Source organism: Denticeps clupeoides, chromosome 8 (assembly GCF_900700375.1).
Source record: "Denticeps clupeoides chromosome 8, fDenClu1.1, whole genome shotgun sequence".
Classification (NCBI taxonomy): Eukaryota; Metazoa; Chordata; class Actinopteri; order Clupeiformes; family Denticipitidae; genus Denticeps; species Denticeps clupeoides.
The window spans coordinates 20,067,628-20,088,238 of NC_041714.1; positions in this window are offsets into that span (position 1 = coordinate 20,067,628).

Below are 20,611 nucleotides of genomic sequence, written 5' to 3' on the forward strand. Positions count from 1 at the left end.
AAAATGTTATGGTGTTTGGTTTTTTAATTTTTACCATTCTACATTACATTACATCGTAATGTATTTACTACAGTCAGTAAATTGTGTTTGTCCAGCTTCTACTTAATTATTGGCACTAATTAACGGAAGCCATAGGGCATTATTAATGATGTGATATCTGCAAAGTCCTCCACACCAATGTCCCTAAATGCCTTTCATTAACACTCATTTAGTATTTCATAATAATGAGCGAAGCACTGTACTGTTAAATAATCTTATACTGATGTTTTAGGAAACTGTTGTCACAAGTTGCCATTAATTCCGCTGGTTATGCTGTTAATCATCTCCGACGTCTCATTTTGATTGCTTGTCAGCGTAAGGGCCGTGTTAATCTCATGCAGATTTGTAAGATTAATGTGCCACATTTGCAGCGGCGCCCTCGGCCAGCGCGCTCCTGGCTCCGAAGAGCGACTGCAGCGCAGCGATCTTCTGCCATCTACTGATTGCATTCCGTTCCAAATCAGAGCTGCAATGCACACAGTGGAATGAGAGACGAGGGAACAAGAGCGTACAGAACCACATAGCATCGCTACTGGCTCGGCACATTTATTTTTTTTACGCTGAACACACAGCTCCCACGCATCCCAGCCCAAGAAGGAATTCTTTTGGAATGTCACTAGAAACTGGCATGTTGCCGTGTAATGCCACCGTTGTTGCACGTTTAACACATTTGCACTGACTTCCAAATAACACAGATCAACTGCACATTTGAAGGATTTGGGCTAATATAACCAGGCAAGATGTGCATGGAGACAAAGATGAAGATGATGATGGCACACTTAAAAAAAGAAAACAGTTGCTAGACCTAAAAAAAAATTAAGTATTTGTTATGACTGAAAAGATGCAGAAGCAGGACATTGGGTAAGGTAAGGATTTTGTTAAAGAACAAAATGGCACGAGGGCCAAAAACCGGGAAAAAGGGAGGAACAAGAACTGATCGTGTGTATATTCACAAAGTAAATTAAAGTGAAGTGAAGTGATTGTCACATGTGTTACACAGCAGCACAGCACACGGTGCACACAGTGAAATTTGTGTGCCTCTGCATTTAACCCATCACCCTGAGTGAGCAGTGGGCAGTCATGTCAGGCGCCCGGGGAGCAGTGTGGGGACGGTGCTTTGCTCAGTGGCACCTCAGTGGTACCTTGACGGATCGGGATTCGAACCAGCAACCTTCTGGTTACAGGGCCGCTTCCTTAACCGCTAGGCCACCACAACCCCACAGGAGCTCTGCATCTGCAAAGCCCACTTCGGTGTCGCAGCACCTACTGGGTGCTGCTTCACGGTTCTACTGGAGTCCTGGTCAATCAAGCTGGGATGGATCAGGACTCCACCCTCAGGGAACAGGATGACCTGCTGTCTCGGGGCGTCACAGTAATCTGTCACACTTAATATTTTAAGTGTGGTGGTAGTAGCCTAGTGGGTAACACAATCGCCTATGACCCAGAAGACCCAGGTTCAAACACCACTTACTACCATTATGTCCCTGAGCAAGACTCTTAACCCTAAGTGTCTCCAGGGGGGGACTGTCCCTGTAACTACTGATTGTAAGTCGCTCTGGATAAGGTCATCTGATAAATGCCGTAAATATAAATTTTATCATTGCTGTAATGTGAATGAACCAAACAAGGATAAAAAAAAACAAACAGTTTACTCATGATCATAAATTACATTTACAGTAAGTGGGGTTTGAACCTAGGTCTTCTGGTTCATAGGCAAGTATATTACCCACTAGACTACTACCATTCCGTTCCCAATTAGACAGCTTAGTTTAAAAGAACAAACTAATATCTTTAAACTGGACTACTGGACTGAGAAAAAAACATTAAACCAATGAGAGGGACAGTTTGCTGTGCTTCATCGCAGAGCTTAGAAGTATTCTGCTGTAGTATTTTAAAAGTATTCGGTTGGATTCCTGTTTATTGTCATTGAACCCAGTAGTAGCACAGTAGCAACGTGAATGGTAAGAATGCTAACTTGCCACCCAGGCCTTTTTGTTGTCTGTTTCTGGCTCGCCGAAGATTAACTCGATTGATGTTTTATAAAGAAAGGTTAAAATTTCGAACCTTAGTTGCAGGCTTGAACACCGCTTTCAACCAATTGGCCCAGGATGTCCGTCACTTGTACTGTATATTTCATGATGTGTAGCATGAGAATGTGACTGGGACACATTTCTGATACTCACTCCCAAAGTGAGTGGATAAACTAACAAACTAACTGTATTGATATTACAGTTAAACATATCAGCTCATTCATTAGAATAAGTCCGGGATTTACTAACTTTACTGTCAGTTTGCACAGATTTTTTTCTCTTCAAGGGCAAAAAGTCCTTTTCAGATGTGAGACATGCTCAGACAAACGTCCAGAAAGGTGACGGCTTGGAGACTGAGCGTCTTTGGCAATATAGGCAGGTGTGTTGTGTCCCTAAGTCGTGTCCCTAAGACAGTCATCACTCCGACTGCCCAACGGCGGCATGACAGCGCAGACGAGTCCTGGTTACTGTTCCAAACTGCTGCGTGCGGAGACACACTGAGAGACAGGTCTCACGCCTTTCCAGCGAGCCATGCGAGGAGGGTTAAAGCATCACAAATTGTGGAAAATCCAATAATCTGCGCCGCCGCTTGCTGGCACAATGGACTCCGTGCTGGGCTGATACGACCGTATTGCATATTTCATAACTGACATATTGCAAACGTCACCGTGAAGCCGTTTTTTTTTTTTTAACGCAGTGAATTTTTGAGTGTCTTGCCTGTGGTCCCCCCTCGATTTGGAAATATTTCTGTATATACCCGCACCCATCTGTCGCTTCTGACTTTGGTGAAGTTGTCACTGGCTGCTTTTTTTTTCTTCCCAGGGCTGGAATAAAATGCTTTTTTACCTCAATTCCCGGATGCGCCGGTGATGGATGACGCTGTTTACCGTTGGCTCTCGGAGGCCGAGGGAATGAGAGCGCGCGCAACTTCATCTGATGGAAACTAAAAATTGCTTCTCAAAGACACCGCCATCAATCGTGCGGCACCTCAGCCGTCTCTCTGAGCAGCCACGGCCGACCCTCACGCGCATACACACGTAGGGCCCAACGGCACCACAGCCTTCTGTCGATCCGGGGTTGAAGGTCAAGGGAATCCCGCATTGGGTCACAGTATCACAAGTCACACAGGCTCTTGCGGGTCTAATGGATATTCCGAATAATTACATGTGGCAGTGAAAGGATAGCCGTGCAGGGAAATTCAAATCTATTAGGTTTCTAATGTCAGCACGGCCGTAAAACAGTGTGTGAGTGAGTGCACGTGTGTGTGAAATTTTGCGAGTTTTGTCTCTAGTGGCTAATGAGACGTCCAGCTCATTAACTTCCCAGAGTAAGACATCAAAGGCGTGTAATTGGTTGGGAGGAACACATCAGTTAGCGAACGACTGGTCGAGGGGAAGGTGCTCCGTGACGGTGACTGGGCTTCCTTCTCGAGATGTTGAAAGCAACACAACTGTCCAATTATAGGCGACCAAGAGAAGATCAATTTGGTCTTTCATTAGTTTTAGTTTTAATTTCTTTTGATTTTTTGTTTTCAAATTCAGTTAGTTTAAATGAGTTTTTAGAGGCAGATTTACTAGTTTTTATTAGTTTTGATATTTTGAAATTGCTTAGTTTAGTTTTTATTAGTTACAGTGTAAATTTTTTGTAAATTAGGATATTTGTCAGGTGCATGAATCAAAATCACCAGAATAGCCTTATCCATCTTAGCTCCGATGATGTTATTGACTCTTGCAGCTCCGGGTGTTTTGAATTTTGGTTCGAGTGAAGTGGTGAACTTTTTGAAGGTAATCGAGTCACACAGTCGTGTAGACATTCCAGTCTTAATAAACATATTTACCAATGCTTCTTCTCATTTGTGGTGTTCCTGCGTATTTACTAGCCAGCAGCTACTTGGTCGGCGGTGGAAGCAGTCCATTATGGATGCTGTAGTATCACGTTCCTTTTTCCATGTTACCTGGCCTGGCTACCGCTTCTCTTTCGGGGGAGGGCGGGCGAGAGGCTGGCTTGTCCAGGTACTCTTGGATCGCCTTTTTGTGTGAGCTTTTCAAATGGCTTTCAGATTTGTGGGGTTTTTCCCCTTGAGTAGTATTCCACATATTGTATCACCTGCTTCTACAACAAGGCACTTGCTTTTATTTTTGACACTGTCATAATCAAAGAAATCCCAAATAGGACTTTCTTCCGCTTTCTTCCGACTTTCGCTGCAGCCATCACGCTAGCCGGTGGTGTCACGGACAGACTATGGACACGTGACATCACAGACCACGTGTTACCATAATGGTCAAAAACCTGGCTTAAAACTGGCAGCGTGAAGTAAATAGATTTTAATTCAACCCAAAAGGCTTATTACAAAGACGAAAACAAAGGACGTTTTTGCTATAATATTAGTTCGTTTAAGTTCGTTTTTTTTATACACACAAAACAGTTTCAGTTAGATTTTAGTTTTAGTTTTTTCGTTCGTTTTCGTTAACAATAATAACCTTGTCTTCAACCTTCCCAAATTCTCCCTCATCACCCCTCTGCTACGTTCCCTCCACTGGCTCCCAGTAGCTGCACGCATCAGGTTCAAAATACTGATGCTGGCCTACAAAGCCAAACATGGAGTAGCACCATCCTACCTCACAGCCCTTATTACACCTCACACTGCACCTCGTATTCTCAGAACCTCCAGTACTGCTCGCCTGGTCCCTCCATCTCAGAAGGTACAAGGAAGACGCTCATCTAGAATCTTCTCTGTCTTGGCCCTTCGGTGGTGGAATGAACTTCCCCTCGAGGTCAGAACAGCTCAGTCACTGAGCACCTTCACACGGCACCTCAAGACCTTCCTCTTTAAAGAATATTTAGACTATTAACCTTCTTATTGTCTGGTTATGTATAGAAACTACCACAGAGTGAATAAAAAGATTGTATTCATAGTTGGTGTCCTAGTGAACCAGAATTGATCACTTCATCGATGGTAACATGGAAGCACGTTGTAAGTCGCTCTGGATAAGGGCGTCTGCCAGATGCCTTAAATGTAAATGCAATTTGCCAAATGAATGATCTAACTTCCAAACTGAACATCTTAAAGTGTACAAATATAAAAAATACGTCTCTCCTGCGGAGACTGGCTTCTTTATGTGATACATTGCATTATTCAACACAACACTTCAGGTGGTTTTCTTCTCTAATCAATGAATTGTTGCTCATGTTGCTTCACCAAACAAGGCAGACAAATTGTAATACTACCTATTTTCATTGGGACCAAAAGTCTTCTCCTTCTTTATACGAAGATTGATTTGATGTAATTGTCCTTCATCCACAGCCAACACAACAACAATACAACAACATATAAATTTGCTTTTCCATGCCAGAGTTCGTCCTCACCAGATGTGGCTCTATCACTGGCTGCCTTGTCAGCACAAGAAGGAGATGAAAATGGAGCACTTCTGAATTCCGACAAACCGGCGCAGTTCGTTTAACACACAAAACGAACTGTTTTGCTGAGCAGCTTTTATAATGTGGCAGAAGATCCCATTGTTGCATAGCACCTATAAAACAGACCAAAATATGGGTTGAGCTTCTGGATCACATCCCATGTGGCAAATTGTACGACTTGTATAAAATCTGTATGCCGTGGTACTGCACCATTGGCAAGATCGGTTTGGGAAACATTTGCAATTTACAATTTGTTGCTTGTTCATGGCATTATATTAAAATATATTTTTGGACAGCATTGTCATATTTCTTTTGTAATAATGTACATTATGTTTAAGAAATGCAGATATCGGTGAAAGGGCGGCAGAAACAAGCTTCTCTTCTCCGTCTTGGCCCCTCGGTGGTGGAATGAACTTCCCCTCGAGGTCAGAACAGCTCAGTCACTGAGCACCTTCAAACGACAGCTCAAGACCTTCCTCTTTAAAGAATATTTAGATTAAATTGTAATTTTCTTGTTGTCGAACTTGTGTACAGAATCTACAACAGAGTGAATAAAATAGATGTATTCATAGTTGGGGGTCCTAGTGAACCGGAATTGATCTCTTCACCGATGGTAACTTGAAAGCACGTTGTAAGTCGCTCTGGATAAGGGCGTCTGCCAAATGCCGTAAATGTAAAATGTAAATGTAAACAAGCGGAGGATCTACTGGAGAGATGTGGGCAGCGGGAGGTGAGTGAGAAATCTGAGGATGTGTCTGCTTTAAGGACGAATGTGAGTTAAAGGCGCACTAATGAAGACAGACCTCCAAGCATGAGAACGGGGTAAAGAGCTCGGATGTCAGTCTGAAACATGGGCACGCAGCTCCGCTGAATGCGACCCGCCCGCCATACATCCAGCCCTCGTTTCGGCACGACGCACATCTGCTTGTCCCGAGAACACAGCGGTCTGCCGAGCGGGGGGGGGAGAGAGCCGGATGAATCGCCCGCGGCCCTATTGTCAACGAGCGGATAAGTACATCCGAAGCCTGCGGCCTTCAGCGTGGGCTCCCCACCGCCAGAGCTTCTGGAGGCCGCGTGGCGGTGACGGATGTAGGTTTCTGCCATGATTTATGTCCACCGAGTCTCCAGAACAAAGCTGTACTGACTGTCCACGTCCTGGGTATCTGGCCAGGGACGTCAATGCTCTGAAATGAAGCGATGTAAAATGTTTAGTTCCAGGCTATTTGCAGCATTTGCCTCATAAGTGTAAATGTAAATATAAATACAACAGCTCGATATATTATGCTGTGTGCGTCTGACACATACTGTACAAGCATCATTTTTAATCTGCAGAATTTAAATCTCCTCTGATGTGTATAGCGTAAATGCTGGTCATGTGACGATAACAAGACTAAAGGTGGTTTATAAAATAAAAACTATACTAAAATTGAGATAAGACCTTATTTCCTTTTGTTTAGTTGTGTTTTTATCATGCAGTATTAATGTTTGCTCTGTCTCCTATCCGGTTGCACAGATGATGTCACTTCCTCAGCTCCCGTTTGTGCATTATTTAGAATGCTTGTGGTGGGGTGTAGATATGTGTTGCTGTGTTAGCAGCTGGACGGGAGAAAAAGACCTTTGGACGCACTTTCTTCACAACGAAGTGGATTAGAAAACAGAGTGAAGCAACGCAGGGAGAAATGCGGCCACTGGAATGGATGTAGAGTATTCTTGAATCTATGAGGTAGCAACAATATAACCTTCCTTTAATTGTGACATGGGCTTGACTACAAGTGGTGGACTAGCGTTTAAGGAAGCGGCCCCACTGAGCAAAGTGCCGTCCCCACACACTGCTCCTCGGGCGCCTGTCATGGCTGCCCACTGCTCACCAAGGGTGATGGTTAAATGCAGAGGACACATTTCATTGTGTGCACTGTGTTAAGACAGGCCGCCAAAAACAACATAATTCTGGATTTGTCACTCTTTTAATGTTATCTGTCAAATTCAGTGTAATCAAAATTCTCATTAAAACATCCAAACATGATGTCTCAAGAACATCGTACCATAAAAATCTGAATTTTGCTGTGTCATCATGTGTCAACTGAAAAGAGTCTGAAATGAAGGCAGTGGCTGATTGCATTTACATTTGCAGCATTTATCAGACACACTTATCCAAGCCGACTTACAATCAGTAGTGACAGGGACAGTCCCCCCGGAGACTCTCAGCGCTAAATGTCTTGCTCAGGGACTCAATGGTGTGTTACCCACTAGGCCTCTACCACCCTGGGGTGGTGATGAAAAGGGCCGTCGCCTATTACAAAATCTAGACTGTATTATGTTGCTGACTGTGCAAATTAACCTTACGGAGCAGAAGCAGACGTTCTGGTCTTATTTGAATGGCATCAACCACCGAGATGTAGACAGATTGTTTGTTAATATTAATAGTATTATTAGGCTGAAAACAGCCTAGTTCGTTCAATAATGTTGTGCACTTATACCATGTTCGTTCTGCTGTGGGCCTCCATATTTACACGAATCTGTGCAGACACTGTAGTATTTTTCATGGTGATATTTGGGACTTACAGACAGGTGTAGGCAGGCCTATGTGTTTAGCTAAGGATTAATTAACATTTGTGATGTGATGAGGCTCTGATTTTGCTAGCTTGCTTAGTTTTATTGCTGCAGAGCTACAGATAGCCCAGTACATTCAGTGAGCTAAGTAAAAAAGAACTGCAAAATGCGTCATTTAAAATTTGAAAGGAAATGCAGACATATTAATGGTCTAGATAATTAACTCTGCCTTTTTCTGAAGCACTGAATCCTCTGTGTATAATCCTCATGTGAATACAAACAGTGTGGTCTGTGCTTTTTTTTTTTTTTTTTAGGTTAATTTGGGTTAATTTTGTGGAGCTTCTGAAGAAACTTTCTACCTTTGTGTGTGTGTGTGTGCGTAGTGGAGGGTCAATATGAAAAATATGTATTGAATCATTAAGCTCTGCACTAATCAATACGAATGTAGTCGAATGCAGAACAAACACTTTACAAATGATGAATGCATAAATCCAGATGATGGAGAGGACAGTTTGACGTTCATACATCACACTGTAATGAAGCAGCAGCGCTGTAGTGAAAGATGAACATCGGTGGTGAATCAGTCTGAGATTTGTTCTCCGCACCATGACTCATGTGTTTCACGACAGACACAATAGCCATCATCAGGAGAGTGTGTCACTCACACACACACGCACAGACACACACAGATCACACACGCATGAATGGCATGCACATCACTTTGCTTAAAGTAATCGGAAGGTGCTGTGATTCTTGCTAATGAACTTAGTTCATGTTTAGACAGTGTTCAGGTGAGCAGCACAGCTTAATGGGCGACTGTAGCTTCAAGTTTAGAAAAGGACAAATCTTTAGTAATAACTTGACAATCTGAATAAATTGTCTTAAAAATAGCCTAAATATAAGGTTATAAATACATCATTTTAGGTCAAGGAAGATATACACACACACACACACACACACACACATATATATATATATATATACATATAATGCTTTTTGTATTTATGTATTATGTAAAATGTAAAATAATTTAATAAATTACATTTTTTTGGGTCGAAAGCTTAAAGTAAATTTATGCTGTGGGAAGTGCAAGCTGTCAAAATCGCACCAAATGCCTGCATGATTCTGCATGGTGTCGGTCTTTTTTAATATTTAACTGTGAACAGAAATCTGCATCCAGAGGGCCACACGTCAGATATATCAAAATTCATTATTTTAATTACCGTTTTTTTTTTTTTTTTTTGAGATTTGGCAGTTGAGCGCAGTCTCCACAGAGACAAGACTCGGTGTCTCTGAGTGCGAGAGAACACCAAGACTCCTCCAAAGGCTCCTTTCCCCAGCAAGCATCAAAGCGTGGCAGCGAGACGCCAAATTGGACGCAATCTGATTTAAAGCAACTTGAAACAGTGCCCAGCCTTCAATGCCAGGAAGTCGTCCCCGCGCGTACTATTCTAGCTGGAATGGAAGCAAGCACCACAGTCCCGCATGTGCTGAGATGTCAGGAGTGGAAGAACCTGGCCTTTAAGAATGGTCTGGAGGTCGGCGCATTCTCCATGGAATATTACTGTTCTTGATCCCTGCTGCATGGTGTTGGCGTTTTCCTAGGTCTGTGTATGTGTCTATGAGGCTATCTTGAGACGCATCCCAAGGACCCTGGCTCGGATTTGTCAGGTTTCAGTGAATTATTCATAACGCTCTCCAACACCTTACAGACACTCCGGGTTGTATTCTCTCAGACGTGGCTCCTGGGCCATGTTTGCTAATGTCACATCCTGTGTACATCTGCTGGATTGTGCGAAATAAATAGATTCAACCATGACAGCGGTAGCTTGCTGTGAGTTGCTGTATCTGCTGGGAATGAGCTATCCCACCAGCCCTTGTTTATGAATTGTTTATTATTTATGCATTATTATAGTTTAACTAAAACTAAAAGATGTCATTATGGGGTTTTTTCTGAGTGAAGTTTAACCAACAAGAATCAAAGCAGATGCCTCAAGTTGGCACTTTTATTACTGTGACAAAAAAAAACAGGTTTTCTGGGACTATTTTAAGGACTGACATGGCAAACATTCTATATCAGAGTTTTGTCAGACTAACACTATACTAAAGAAAACATGGTTAAAATATAATATAGAAAATTCATTGCCACTGTTGGAATCATAATCTTACTTCTCGACTGTTGACATCTAGACTCACAAAACCTTTTAGAAAGCCTGAAGTATTTGTGACACCTGTGTCACCGTGGGCCAGAGGGGATTTTCGGGTGGTTTTAGCTCGCTCCTGTCAGAATGAGACACACCCAGGTGAGATTTGAACCTGCAACCTTCCGATTGCGGGTCCACTTCCTTCCTAAAGTCTCCAGTTGTCTCTCACCAACTCCCAACCAAACTTCAAGAAGGAAAGATTCAGAAAGGTGGCTGGAGAGGGACCGAAGATGCCCGAGCACCAGCGCCACAGCAGGAGAGGAGGAAGGGGGGGGTTGTGGCATTCGTGCTTCTCTCTCTTTCCCCGCCACGCTGACATTTGAGAGCCTGCAGCCGTTTTTTTTTTTTTTTTTTGCCAGCGCATCACTGACTCATTTGCAATTTCTCAAAAACCTCAAGAACCAGAAGTCACAGGCCCACCCGGCTGTCAAGGCTTTCCATGGGCTGTCCAGTTCGGAGCAGGCTGTAATTACCCCCCGTATCCATCAGGCAGTAATCACGGTATTTATAACTTTAATAAATCTGCTTATTAATCTCCAAACTTGTGAGCTCGACCCGAGCGAAGTCTGGAAGTGTCGCCGAACTCCGGGAACAAACTCTGCTAACTCAGTGGGACACGACAGCTCACATTTTCCGGCTCGTCACTCATTAGATGCATCAAAGGCAGTGGGAGCCGTCGCGGCTTGTGGCGCTCTCGTCTGCTCACCCAGTAGCGGCGTATGGACTTTGTGACCTGTGCATTTACATTTACGGCATTTACCAGACGCCCTTATCCAGAGCGACTTACAATCAGTAGTTACAGGGACAGCCCCCCCCCCCTGGAGACAGGGTTAAGTGACTTGCTCAGGGACACGATGGGATTGGAACCTGGGTCTTCTGGTTCACAGGCGAGTGTGTTACCCACTAGGCTACGAACACCTGTTGCTGACAGAAGGCTTGGTCATTGGGCCGAATCCCTGCTGCAGCAACTGGAATGGTTATAACTGTACATTTCACCCAAGCCCCCAGATTTGTGGCGAACAGCTGAGCTGTAATCCTAATCGCCCACGTTTGCCATTGTTTTACCGCGCTGCCGAGGGGAAACAGGGGCTGCATGGTCATTCATAATCTTGTTTTTTTGGATGAGGGTTCATTTTGTACCACAAACTCGGTCAGGCTGCCTTGGGCTAACTTTTTATGCCTCAATTCAGCTCTGCCCTGTAGACCACAGATCACAGTTCCAGTGGAAAGTTGTGGTTGTGATGATGAGACTTTTGACTGCTGGTGTGAAGAAGTAACTCACTCACTGATTCGCCTTCCATAACGGTTCACTGAGGGTCATGAGACACCGAATTGTGCTTGTGCTTGTGCTTGTCTAACGTTGCACCGATTGCCTGCTTGCATGCATTTGTGTTTAAGTGTATAAATATATCCTGCCGTGTCATGACCTGCATCAGGAAGGGCATCTAGCATAAAACCTTTGCCAATTCTTTGTGCAGCCAACCTTAATCCACTTAAAAATGACCAATTGTACCAAATTATGATATTCACATTCACTTAGCTACTTCATATAAAGATGACAAATTATCTCACCTTAAAATATCCTATCAGTATTTTCTTCCAATCAAATAAAACCAACATTTGTTTGGGTCTGAACTAGTTCTGCTTTACTCGTTGTGACATGGTTTTAAGACAAACAGGAGAAGAGACATCAGCAGTCATTAGTCAACCAGGCCTGATCTCAGCTTCCCGCTCGTTTTGAAAACCGAATGAATTGTACCCTATACACTAATTGACTTCGCAATGGCACAATTGACTTAAGGCACTCCAGTACACACCACATAAAGTGAAGTGACTGTCATTGTTAAACACTGCTGCACAGCACACGGTGACACAACGAAATGCGTCCTCTGCATTAAACCCATGACAGCTCCGGGCAGATCGGGATTCGAACCGGCAACCTTCTGATTACGGGGCCACTTCCTTAACCGCTAGGCCACCACTGCCCCAAAGTGGTGAAGAAATTGTCATTGTGAATCATGGTGACACAACGAAATGGGTCCTCTGCCTTTAACCTTCACCTTAGTGAGCAGTGGGCAGCCATGACAGGTGCCCGGAGAGCAGTGTGTGGGGACGGTGCTATGATCGAAGGGACCACATTTGTGCTCAGGTCTGCTTCCTAACCTGCTAGGCCACCACTGCCCCACAATTTTTTTATGACAAACTGGACTTACATGAGCAATCCTGTATGAGATCCCTTAAAAAAAAACTAAAGCATGCAATAAGACTACTCAATGCTACTCAAAACTTCGTAGTGCTGGTGGCAGGGTGGTTGCCATGGGACTGATACGTGACACGGTCGTCCCCATGACATTGATTTGTTGTAGAGCTGTTGCCATGGAGCTCTACATCAACTTCATCTGCTTCCTCGGAGTCCATCAAGCGGAGAGCAAAACACATTATCCTTCCGCGTAACACTACACTCGACCCCTGTGCGTGCGTGTGTGCAGAGTCACAACGACCATGAGGATGTGTACGCGGGGACAATTTCGTACGTAATTGGGGTCTGGTATAGGCAGTGAACCCTCCGGGCGGGGGTTCCGACACGCTTTCGTTTGAAGTAGTGCAGCTTGGCCTTTTCATCATTCCCGTCCTCATTGCCGCAGCCGGCCCTTTATCTCCACCCTCCTCACGGCTCTGACCCTCTGTCTGTGACTGGCGGGCGGGGCGGGCGGATTAATCGGAAGCTGCAGACAGGAGGTGCTGAGCCCTTCAGCTGTGATCAGCAGTGATGAGCATTAGGTGATCACTGGGTCATTTACTGCCTTCTCTGCGCGGCATTCTATATAAATCAAGATGGGGGGCAAAAGAAAAGCTGGAAGTACGGAATCGTGATTTGGTTGTTTGCAAGTGGAAACGCAAAGGCGTTAATTAATTAATAGTCTTCTTGATTTGTCTGCATCTCCCCGCTGGCATGCTGGATGGCGGTGGCTTTTTTTTTTTATGTGACAGCTTGTTTGTCATGTAGACAAATGTGCCTCACTCGCAGGAACAAACAATTCACAGCTTTCGAATCACTCTCCATCTGTGGAGCTGAACTCTCGCCGCCTCTCTGCCTCTCTCCTTCACTCCGTTCGCCACGCTTGATTGATGCCATTCATCGCTGAAGTGAGGGTCATTGATTACATCGGGCCACAGCTTATTCGAGCTATCCAGGCCGCCTTATCGTGCGCAGAGAGGATCCCAGCCGGCTCTCAGATTTTGCGTTGTCAGCATGTATGGAATCAGGTCATTCCGATGTCCTTTAAACTCCTCAGGAAATGCTGCAGTTAGTCTGCTGCAGAGTCGCGGGACTTTTAGAGAATCACGACACAAGTGGTTCTCTGAAGAATTATGACAAAGGAAACATAAACCGGACCATAAATGCATTTATTAAGTACACAGAAAAAACAATATTGGATATATTGGATATACTTAACAAAATTGGATATACTTAATTGAATAATGCACATATTACATAATATAAATGTAAATATTTTAAAACTTTCTAAATAAAATGTTGGAAAATGTGCACTCAGGGGGCAGTATTTCACCTGAAAGTTGGGGAACCCAAAGCCAATAAAAGTGTATAAAACTTCCATAACATTCCTAAAAACTTATACTGAAAAATACGTAGATGTCTTTCACATTACACAGCAAGAATTTCCAACTTTTTTACTAAAAAACGGAACACATGCTTAAATGGTGCAAAGAACACTGCAGATAAAGCTGCTTGAGACACCTGCCAGCTTTATATGATTCTTATCTGTTTGTTTTGTGTCCCTGAGCAAGACACTTAACTCTGAGTGTCTCCAGAGGGGGACTGTCCCTGTCACTACTGATTGTAAGGCGCTGTGGACAAGGGCGTCTGGTAAATGCTGTGAAATGTAAACGTAACTAAAGTTTTAAAGTGAAGTGATGTACAGCACACAGTGAAATGTGTCCTCTGTATTTAACCATCCCCCTGAGTGAGCAGTGGGCAGCCATGACAGGCGCCCGGGGAGCAGTGTGTGGGGACGGCGCTTTACTCAGTGGCAACCTTCTGATTACGGGGCCACTTCCTTAACCGTTAGGCCACCGCTGTAACTGATGTCACATGTAACTGATGTGACACACAGGGAAAAAAAAGGAAAAATGACTTTTCTACAGGTTTGGGGAACATTGTCTTGTTTCAGGGTGGTAGTAGCCTAGCAGGCAACACTCTCGCCTATGAACCAGAAGACCCAGGTTCAAACCCCACTACCATCATGTCCCTGAGCAAGACACTTAACCTCAAGTTGCTCCAGGGGGACTGTCCCTGTAACTACTGATCGCAAGTCACTCAAAAGCCATCTTCAGTAGAAATGTAACTGCGAATGGGATTACCTTTATCACACGTTCATATGAAGTTCATTTAAAAGTTTACCGGTGTCACTTTGTGCCTCACTTTGCGGGCTTGATCTGTGTGCTGACAACGCCTCCCGACATGCATGGCCTCGCCTTCTTATCTAAGGGTATCTAAATGCTAATTGGCTGTTGATGGATCATTTTAATCCCCTGCAAGCTCTGATGATTAAAGTTGGAACGTTCACCTGTAAAAGGTACCTTTAATACTCGTCTGGTGCTCATCGTCATTCTGGCTAGTTCCAGCATCACCACCACTGCAGAATGATGAAGAGGAGCTGTCTCTGGTGCTGATCCCAGGATCTTAAGAATCCAGAGTGGAACATGATACACTTTAAATTTGTGAATTTCTGAACGTATCTTGTTATATATTCAGATTGTGTGTGTGTCTGTGTGTGTGTGTGTGTGAGAGAGAGAGAGAGAGAGAGAGAGAGAGAGAGAGAGACTGAGCAATATCAGACATCAGGGATTAATAACAACCATTTAAAAAGATGTGTGCAAAATCATAATGCAACATCTTAAATAGAGATCACATATCCATGCTGCTTTTCTGATTACGCATAAGCGCTGTCATGGCCAAGCGCATTCCTCCACTGTTACCGCGGTGAAACGCGACATTATGCGAGGATTAAATATTGATCCGGTCTGCTGGCTGCACACCCACAGAGTGACGGATGGTGTGTGTGGAGAGGGTGGAGAGAAGGAGCCTCTTTCTTTACTCTGGGACTGAAACGCACACACATAAATATAACTCCAGCCATGCACAACACACACACACACACACACAAACAAATGCTCCTCAATACACAGTTGCATTCTGAAACTCTAGCGCCCGCTGGCTCTGTAACTGTGTTTGGGGCGTCTTTGTGACTCTGCATGGCTAATTGCAGGGCTGACTTTAACCAAACCCATTTTTATCTTTCTGAATTATTAAGACAGAGTAAATAATTCATGAGGCATAATAACTCTTGAACGGGTGCTAATGAATAATGGAATGATGATGATTTAAAAGCACATTCTCCCCGAGACTTAAGCCGCCTATAAATAGATGCGCCATTCTGCTGCCTGAGCGATGGCGGCGTGGAGTGAGTGGCGGAATGGAGAGTGATGGGTGGACGGGAGGAGATGTGAGAACAGTGAGCGAGAGAATAATCAGTCAGTAGGAACAGAGCAGGGACAGGGGGAGAGAGGGGCGGACAAGGGGAAAGAACGGACAGGAAGAATGACGGGATTGGAGGAATTATAGATGGAGGAAGCTCATATGGATGGATCTAGGAGACAAAGGGGATACGACAAGGGTGGGAGATTATATAGGGGGGGTACGGGGACGTGGTCAATTATCTATCCCAGCGCCTTGCAGGGAGAGGTCAGCTCCAGAAACCTCCGCTAAAGTGTGTGCCTTCTGGATTAAGAGCCGATCAATAATTCAGGCTGAATGTGAGACCTGGTGTCCGCTAATCAGGAAGGGTGAAAGTGGTCTGACCAAACAGCTTTCTCTACAGCCCGAAATCCCAAACAATACCTCAGTACGAATCAATAATCAGAAAGTTGCATATAACAGCACCCAAAATAAATAAATGCAGTTGAGGCGGCTGCGCAAGGATGGCCAGAAGAAAAGGTTTAAAAGCAGACAGTACAATGTGTTACAGTCCACATCGAATTACCCCTTAAAAAAATCGAATGTGGCCAGACATAACCAGTGGGAAACAAGCTTCGGTCTGAAGAATTAATTGTGGTTAATTCTAGGGGTGGGAAATAAAATCTTTTTTTTCCCAACACATTGCAATGTGGAAATTAATTATTCCAAATCCGTTTATAAATGTTAATCATTGATTATTGTTCATTAACAGTGAAATTTTGAGGAATGGAAAAAAAGCCAAACTTTTTCCAAACTCCCGGTAAGGCGATAATGTCGTTTTGTAGATCTCTGGACACTCGGAGACTGACTCTGAGCTTTTCCTCCGTTCCCTGTTTGTGTGTGTTCCTATTGGAAGCGTGCACCCTAATGATCCCGGGCATTGTGCCTGCTAAGTGGAGCTCTGGGAATGAAGGTCGGTTAAACCTCTGGGATTTCAAGACACTTTGCTGTTTGTTTCTGTCAAAACCCGCTCAATTGCCGATCTTCAAAGTCCAAATGTGACTGTGGGGGTCACCTCCAGTCCTTTCTTTGTTTGTCCTTGTCCTGGTTTCTTGTCTTGTTCTGTTGTCCTCTGCCTTGACGCCGTCTCCCCTCCTCAACCTTTCCAGCCGCACCTGCCAGACTCACTGTTACTCCTCAACTCCCCAACCGCCGCCTGTCTTTTTTATTTATCTATTTATTTATTTCCTCTATTCTTCCTGCCATTTGTCATCCTCCCCCTCTCTGTGGCCCTGGGTGCCTGGGTCTAACACTTATCAGACTAATTCTGATCCATGAGGCGTCTTGTTTGTGTGATGAAACCCCCTGGGACTCGTTTTTTCTCCCCGCCGCATGAAATATGCAGCCCATTTACGATCAGCTGACTCCGTGTAAACAATTTCCCAGAGTCCCTCCTCCTGCGGTCCTTTCCGCGGCGCTCCTCCGCTCTTTCTGCCTTTCTCGCTTTCAGAGGTCAGATTTGGTCTAAAACTTCATTTTACATCAGCGCGCGACATCAATGTTTCATGCGGCACAAAGTCCCATCAATGATTCATTAGTCCCATGCAAATCTCCCTCAACCTCGGCATTCAATTATGAAGCGACGTTTTAAAGCGCTATGTTGCGATTATCCCACTCCATCACCATGCACATCATCATCAGCACTATTTCCACCCTCAGCCAGACAGAGAGAGGCAGGAGAGAGTGGAGGATAAAGGCAGAGATGTATTAAAAGGTAGAGGAGATGCAGGGACGATAAGAACAAATTATAAGAAGCATGGCAAAGCTTTCTTTCATGTTTTGCCATTTTGATATGTTGTGTTGCGCGGATGAACGTTTTTTTTTTTTCCCCCGTCCTGATTTATCTTCAAGCCCTGCATTTCTGCTGGCCGCCTCCATGTGTTCGTATCTCCCATCTCAAATAAAATCTCTCCCTTGAACATGTGAGATGGACCTGAAAAGGCCAAGAGACCAGAGCATTTTTATTTACGTCTTCTCTTACTTTTGCCCAAGGATGTCAATTTAAGGTGTGAGCAGTTGCCAGTTTACTCTGGTGGGAACTTAAGAGCTGGTCCATTGGGCCACCAGTTCTATTCTGATGATCACAATGGTAGTGGTGGGATGAAGGGACACACAGTGGCTCCTATCTGAGGCCTCGGAGATGAAAGCAAAACACAAATGATTGTGAATATTGTACCTGTGGAGGCTTCAAAGCTATTACAAAGAATGAAGGCCATTAGCTGTGAATTATGGCAGCTATTTGTGTTCGTTTCAACATCATTAAGGCAGAATGCGAGGAGGCTGTGTCTAAAAATCTGATAGATGAACAATTCTGTCTCTCTCTCTCTCTCTCTCTCTCTCTATATATATATATATATATATATATATATATATATATATATATAATTATTTATTTATTATAAAAAAAAATTGTAGACATTTGTAGACATTTTGCCTTTTTTTTTTTTTGCATTTATGCTTTGACCGATGGTGTTGAACATTCTAACGAGGTCTTTGTACACAGCCAAAAATTGCCTTGGGTTCCATGGAAGCAGAAATGCGGAGATAATGCAGATAACACGCACTGAGGCAGGCGTCACAGGGCAATTACAATCACGAGCTCAGGAGCTCTGGCTGTGATATTACATGTGTTTCAGTTTGAATGAAAGGCAATTGCGTGTTTAAAGTGGATGCTGTACTTTAGTATAATTTGATATGAAATTTTGCATAAGCAAGAGCCCGGCAACTTCAGTTCTTCAGTTAGGTACCTCATTATTCACAGCATTTTTCAATACATACAGATACAATGTCACTTTTCATGCAAAACTATGGTACTGAAAATCTATTTGTTTTTAGGAAATTTATAGATGTAGGGACATTCAAACTGTTCCATTGAGCAGAAATGCGATTCATACTGTACTCCAGGATCTCTTCCATCCTGAATGGCATGGCACTTCGGATCAAACCCACCAACAAGCCACTCAAGCCACCATATTGGCTGAGCTCTGCAGGACGGAAGCACAGAGGCTTGCAAATTGCTTCAAAATTACTTTGTGAACTCGATGGCAGCAATTACAGACCACAGATGTACAATCCACATCCCACATAGCAGACGGGTTCAACACTCCTCTTTCTTTTATTCTGCTGGTATGGCCATCTAAATTATTATTATTTCTACACTCAAGGTAGATTACTGGGTACTAGGTGGCCCCCTATGAAATGCCAAAAAAAAAATCAAACAGGTTGTGTTCTGAATTTAGGCTGTGGTTGCACTTCAACAGCAAAAGCGTGGGAGAAGAAGCCCGCGTGTATGAACACAGCTCCCCGTACACTCGGCGAGGGTCTGCACTGGGAGGCAGGTCACCAATTCTGAAGAAATTGAGAAATCAAACCCCTGGGGTGCGCTCATTACTGGCGACCCTCGGTCTCCAATCCCCTCCCCTCCCCACTTGCTCAGCGTAATATAATATCCTTTCCCACTTCCTGTATGCCTTTGTGATTAATAATAAGAGCCTTGCGTTGCAATCACATTGTGCGCGGGCTGTGAATCTTGTAGGATGTTCTATGTTCTCAAATTGCCTCCTGTCGTTTTTCCTGACAGCATAGAAAATTGGAAAATCTGAGTCGAGGGCTCGTTTCTGCTCTGGTCACAGATGTTGGACTGTGTTTATCAAGCCAGTGGGATAATGTGGTGATGTCTCCTTCCTTTACTTGTTCACTCTGCCACGTTTCCTGCTTCTGTGCCTGCTGATAACCCGCCACTGGGACAAATGCCCAGATAAGAGACCACAGATGAGCTTCCTGTGATGGCATTACACTACACTTGTGCCACCATGGGTCACACAGACTGCACCACATGGTGCATTTATCTAATTGAAATGATGCTTATATAGGATATATATATATATACATATGTATAGAGGACAGTCTTATAAAGTATTCCAAACAGGTTTGTAAATGTGTGGTATAAATGTAATCTCAAAATTCTTAATCATTTTAGCCAAATAGTCAGTCTCTCTTTTTAGTCTTTAGTCACACACTCCGCCGCACATTTGAGTATGCAAAATAAAAAAGTAAAGTAAAGTGAAGTGATTGTCACATGTGACACACAGCAGCACAGCACACAGTGCACACAGTGAAATTTGTCCTCTGCATTTAACCCATCACCCTGAGTGAGCAGTGGGCAGCCATGACCGGCGCCCGGGGAGCAGTGTGTGGGGACGGTACTTTGCTCAGTGGCACCTCAGTGGTACCTTGGCGGATCGGGATTCGAACCGGCAACCTTTTGATTACGGGGCTGCTTCCTTAACCGCTAGGCCACCACTGCCCCAAATATGCTTATGAAACTAAATTATGCCTCTAATATGCCTATGAAACAAGCGCGTCTCTGCTGGGTCCTAGAGCCTGTCATTTACCAGCCAAAAAAAAAAAGAACAACCTCCTGGATCCTAACCAGTCTGGCTTCAGAACAGCTCATTCTACTGAGACTGCCCTTTTGGCTGTTTCTGAGAAGCTACAATGCGGCCAGATTGGCAAAACTGTTATTGGTACTTGTTCTCCTTGACCTCTCCGCAGCATTCGACACAGTTAACCACAACGATGGACTCTCTTGTCTATCCTGAAGAGGCTTGGAATTCGGGGCTCAGCATGGCAGTGGTTTGCTTCCTACCTTGTTGAGCGATCTTACCAAGCGACTTGGAAAGGATCCACCTCTGCCTCACCTCTCTCACCTCTCCACTGGTGTCCCTCAAGGCTCAGTACTAGGTCCTCTCCATTTCTCCCTCTATACGAGATCACTTGGTGAGGAAATTTCCTCACATGTATTATCCTACCACTGCTATGTCAATGACACA